General features: G+C 41.9%; 1 protein-coding gene across 1 annotated transcript in view; it reads left to right on the top strand.

The window, feature by feature from the left end:
- SNTG2 (syntrophin gamma 2) overlaps positions 1-6,000 on the top strand; it is a 462,462-nt gene that overhangs the window by 318,276 nt on the left and 138,186 nt on the right. The window lies entirely within an intron of this gene.

Genomic DNA, 6,000 nt, shown 5'->3' on the forward strand with positions numbered 1-6,000 from the left:
AAAGTGAGAACTAGCAAGCCTGTACTTTCAAACATGTATCAGTTTAATATGGAAGTAAGTTAAGGGTGCTTGCAGACATAAAAGAAAAAAAAAGAAATGGTGCTTTACTTTAAACTTGGTGTGTTCCTACCCCGAGACCCACGCACACCCTGAAGAGACACTGCATTACCTTAACCTGGCTCTGCAGCATTTGTAAAGATTGGGTGCTTGTGTAGGGCTTTTTTGGGGGCACTTTTAGCTAACAGCTGATTGAATCAGCTGTTAGCTAAAAGTTCCAAAAAACCCTGCTGAAGTGCCCGATCTTTATGGATGCTGCAGGGCCAGGTTGAAGTAATGTGCTACTTCTTCCAGTAAAGTGTGGGTATTTCGAGGGAGGGGGGCTTAAAACATGTGCAAGCAGCCTATTATTCTAAATTGAATTGTATTGGAATCCAGAGCTGACTCTAAATCCCATTTTAATCCTGTTTGAATAAATACTAGCATTTATTATTAATTTGGCAGTTCATACATTAGTTCACTGTTTACTTATTTTTCTTTTTTGAATTCTGTAATGTTGCTGGGAGGTTTAAAGCATCTCCTGGGAGGTTTCCCTGTTCCTTAAGTTCAGCATTAAACAATTTAATATAAAGAAATTATAAGTAGCATAAAAAAAATAATAGAAACAATATAAGTCACTAGTTAATTTTCCACTACTGATTTGTAAATATTTGAAGACAAGAAGAGATATGTAAGACTCATTGTTTGGAGTACTGACATATATGTTTTATATATTTATATTTATATAGATGGATAGATATAGCAGATCAAATATCAGTTATATGATATATGACAATATAATACACATTGTTAAAGAAGTAGAAAATATTATTTGATTAATATTATTATATATAATTTGTTGTCAGCCTGTGGGGATTGTATGAATAATAAATCTTATTACCAACTGGGTGTACGTTTCTACTTTCTGGTTACAATATGTACCTGGATTCATTTTTATGTATGCATGTATGTGCTAAAATAAAACAAATTCTGTCTGTACTGCACTGCACCTTATTATATGACAGACTGAATTAGAAAATCCAGTTTTCATTACATTAATTGGTAAATAGAACCTGGCCACCTTTTATTTGTTAAATTGCTACTAAGATTAATTAGTGAAAGTTAGTGCAATTAACATTTAGTTTTACTAAAGGGGCCAGCAAGACTAGAATAGCATAATATAATTGAAAACATCCAAAGGGATAAAGCAATAAGGTAAAGTTAAGAAAGAGACTGACTTGCAAGTGATCCATTTCATAATCTTAATTTTATGCCCATGATTTTATATATATTTTTAAAGTTTTTTCCCGCGTGCGGTTTTTGACAGGAAGTTGTTGTTTCCATTAAAGATAGGCTCAAATTAATTTCAGAAGCAGAAAAATCTAAGGCATATTTGTCAGAAAACTTGAAGGCAAAGGTTCTCTGCTGAAAAGAAAAACAGATTATATAAAACTTGTTAAGATAAAGTGAACAAACATTACTGTGACTTTGAAATGTCTTGTGAAATTGTGCCCTAAAGATATGTTCAACCACATATGACACTCTTGTGTACATTTCACAAAGGAATAGGGGTATTTAGGATCGGAAAGTAAACTTTGTAGCAATAAGGAAAAACAGAAGAGGATTTGAGCAACATAAGATTAATGGAACCTATTAGTGTCAAAATTACATAATGTGTACAGATTCATAATGTGTACATGGATCTGTACTGTTCTTGTTAATGCAGTGTGTATAGAAAGGAATAAAATGTACAGGGTAGATTTTTTGGAGGTAGTGAAAAAGTATCACTGAAAAAGTCAGTGGCAGATTAAGATTTATTGGGGCCCTGGGCAAACAGAAAATCGGAGGCCCCCCACACCCCGTTATAAACACGATACATTCATGAATGTATTTTGCCACTCCTCCCCTGCAGCTGGGCCCCAGGTCCCAGGAACTGGACTCCAATGGGGCAGAAGGGCCCTTTCCCTTCCTGGTGCTGCTGCTGCTGCCAAAGTCAGGGTGGGCCTTCATTACATGCAGGGGAGGTTAAATGGACCCAGCTAGGCTGGGAGTGGGGTGGGCTGGGGTGGCACATGCCCACCTCTCCTCCCTGCACCCCCTGCCCCACCACAGTCAAAGCAAAGCAGTGGTTTTTACTCTCATTAGACTCAAACCACCCCTTACCCCATGTCAGCTCTTAGTTTTCACATTTTTTGCCTATGAAAAATAATTGAACAATTATTCTGTTGCAAAGAATTCAGAAAGACCACAGCAGGGCAAAATGTTTTTGGCCCTATGGATTCCTATTTGAAATGTCTGAGTTTATCTTGTGAGTCACATGTAGATGTCTGCATACCTAACAGTGCTAATATTGTGCGACACTGTGCCACAACTTTAAAACCATCTTCCAGCAGTCCAGAGTGCTGTGGCACCCTGCTTAAGAATTGCTCAACGAGAGATTAATGCTTTCACAGCAAGGTGGACTCAGGGAGTATATACTTAGGTACCTCGGAAGGTAGACACACTATTTCTGTTGTATAAGACATCTGGACGGTATGGTCCTACTGTCCAGAGAAGTTGTTGATAAGGGAGTAGGAGCCACTGTGGGGTCCCATTGCTCTCGACTTTAGTTAATGCTACAAATCTACCATCTTGCTATGGTCCAGCATCAGCAAGCAGAGACCATCAAACAGAGAAGGAGTTTGTCTAGGGAAGTGGGAGCCAGGAAGCAGGAAGTTCTGTGTTTTGTGTGTGTGTGTGTGTGTGTGTATACGCACATGCATGTGCCTGCATGCAAGAGCACAATTGTGTGCATGTATGCAGGAGTGTGGGAGTCTTGTGGGCGTTTTTTGTTTGTTTATAGCTTATGTGTCCTCCAAGGAGCAAAGGAGGCATAAATGGAGGCTGGATAAGCACTTGTGACCTGTGTGGGATGTGCCATGTTTGTGTTCTTTTGAGAGAGTCAATACCATTTAATCTCAGCCAAGTATAAACTAGTATCTGCTTTGAAGGATAAGATTATAAGACTGGAAGCACACATAACCATGCTGTGTCTTATCAAGGAAAATGAAGATTACGTGGATAGCTGTTATGAGAAGCTAGCACTTGGAGCCAAAGGGAAAAGAGGGAAAGAAGTCATGTGTGGCTGCTAGAAAAAAGAGGGTTCCCAGAATTCAAGAGCAAGAGATTGAAGTCATTAACCACTTCCAAGCACTCTGTAATGGAACACCTGAGGAAAAGGCAGAAGAGAGGACATTAGAAGGCATGATGCAGAGGACTTAGCAGTCTAGAAAGCAGAAGCGCAGGGCCCCAGGGATACAGGCTTTCAGACTACTGCACCATGAAGGAAGACAATAGTGGTGGCATTTGATGGCTGCACAGAAGCACCAATTTGTTAATCAGAGTTGGGGCCCTGGAAGATGTGCCTGGAGCCTGGATTCAGGATGTCACAGAAAGACTTCCAGACCTTATCTATCCTGCAGACCTTTTCCTACTCTTCCATGTTGGCACAAACTATACTGCTAGGAATGACACCAAGCAGATCAGAGTTGAATACAAGACACTTGGGCAGGAGGGTTAGGGAGCTTGGAGCACAAGTAGTATTCACATCTGTCCTCCCCATGGAAGGAAAGGGTCTAGGCAGAGACATTGTATCAAAGATCCTTTGAAGACAGGTGGATGTTATAGGGAGGAGGACTTATATCAAAAGATGGCATTCATCCGATCACAACTGGAAATAGAATTTGTGGTTGTTGCCTGGAGTTCTTGACACTAAGTTCCTGAGGGGATTGTGAACAAAACCCTCCAGCAACAGAGCAAACAGTCCAGAGGGGAAAAGTACCAGAAGAAGCATCTCAACTCTGGGATAGGGCCAGTGAGCCATGGGCAGCAACAAGTGATGCAGAAGGGAAACCAGTAGGTTGAAATGCAAAATACATCTTCTGTATGCATACAAATGAAATAAGTATGGGGACAAACAAGAGCTGCAAGTTGTAGCCTATGAAAAGAAGTTATATGACTAGTATGACAGAGACCTGAGTAAAACATCAACATTGAAATTTACATTCTGTTTTGGAAGGATAGGGTTCGGAGAAAATGTTATGGTGTTGGCAAGTATGTCAAAAATACTTTAACTTATTCCTTGGATAGAGAATAAGAAGGGTGCAGATCACAATGCATTTGGGTGAAAATAAAAGGTGACATACAGTGCCAATATAGCAGTAGGGGTTTATTATAGCCCACCAAGTCAGAAAGAAGAGGTGGACAAGAAATTTCCAGGATGTAACAAAATTATCCAAAAGCTGTCAGACGGTACCAATAGGAGACTTCAATTTTCTGGACATCTGCTGGAAAAACAATGCAGCCAAACATAACATGTCAAGCTGGTTCCTAACCTGTGTGGGGGACAACTTTCTACTCCAGAAGGTGGAGGATACAACTAGGAGATCATCTATCTTGGATCTTGTTTTGACTGATAGGAAAGAATTGGTGGAGGGTATGAAGGTGATGGGGAAATTTGGTAGGAAACAATCATGATATGAATATGATAGAATTACATGTTCTGTCACAGAAAAAGCATGAGGTCAGCAGAACTAGGACACTAGATTGCAAAAAGGTGGATTTCAACTCACTCAAGGAGTTAATAGACATGGTGCCATCAAAAGACAGACTGAAGAATAAAGGTATCCAGGAGCACTGGGAGCTTCTAAAGGGCACAATATTGGAAGCCCAAGAAGAAACTGTTCTGACATGAAGAATAGGAAGAGACCAATATGGCTGAGCAAGAATCATCTAGGATGCCTCATTATTTCTACCCTGGGACAAAGTTCATCAGGCCCTTGCCTTCCTGATTTTGTCCCTGAAGATTCTCATGATTTTTTGGTATACCTCCTTGGTGATCTGCCTATTTTTCCATTACCTGTATGCTTTTCTTTTGTATTTGAGGTTATCGCAGAGCCCTTGACAATAATATTTATGAAATAATGAGAGATGGGCAAGGTACCAGAGGACTGGAAAAAAGCCAGTAGGGTACCCCTCTTTTTAAAAAGGCAAAAAGGAGGACCCAGAAAACTAAATACCACATAGCCTCACTTCAGTACCCAGGAAGTTACTGGAACGTAACTTAAGGAGGTCAATTTGCAAGCATCTGGAGGAGGAAGGTCTGATCACAAGGACTCTGCATGGATTTACAAAAACAAATCTTGTCAAGCAAACGATCTCTTTCTTTCTTTGTGGAACAAACAGGAGTAACTCGCCCTCAGAATAGCCAGTTCAAACCCAGACATAGTGGGGCTTACAGAAACGTGGTGGGATTCATCCCATGACTGGGCAGTTAGCATTAGAGGCTATAGGCTCTACAGGCGGGATAGAGAAGGAAGGAAAGGAGTGGGGTAGCACTCTATGTCAAAGAGGAATACACATCTTCTGCCGGCAAAATGGGGTCAGAGGAGGGGCAAGCTGAGGTGCTCTGGGTCAAGATACAAGGGGGTCGTGGGGAGAGGGATTTAACGGTGGGGGTCTACTACAGACCCCCCCAACCAAGGGGAGGAGCTGGACTGGGAATTCTCGGGCCAGCTTGCAGAAGCACTTAAGGCAAGAGATGTAGTTGTCATGGGTGATCTAAATTACCCGGACATCTGCTGGGAGCAGCAGTCAGCCAGGTTGGACCATTCTAGGAGGTTTCTGGCCGAGATACAGGACCTCCACTTAACCCAAGAGGTGCACAGTCCCACCAGAGGAAATGCCCTGTTGGACCTGGTCCTGGCCTGTGATGGTCTGGCAGGGGAACTCAGTGCCCAAGGTGAGTGGTCGTTCCTTAAGGAGACGATACTCAGGGCCCAAGAGGTGACAATCCCAACAAGAAGCAAGGGGGGCAAGAGTGCCCAAAAGCCTCCCTGGCTTACCAAGGAAGTCCGGGAATGCCTGGTTGCCAAAAAGGCGGCGTACACCCTGTGGAAGGGGGGGACTATCTCCAAAGAAGAGTAT

This window comes from Alligator sinensis, unplaced genomic scaffold (genome assembly GCF_000455745.1).
Source record: "Alligator sinensis unplaced genomic scaffold, ASM45574v1 scaffold832_1, whole genome shotgun sequence".
Classification (NCBI taxonomy): domain Eukaryota; kingdom Metazoa; phylum Chordata; order Crocodylia; family Alligatoridae; genus Alligator; species Alligator sinensis.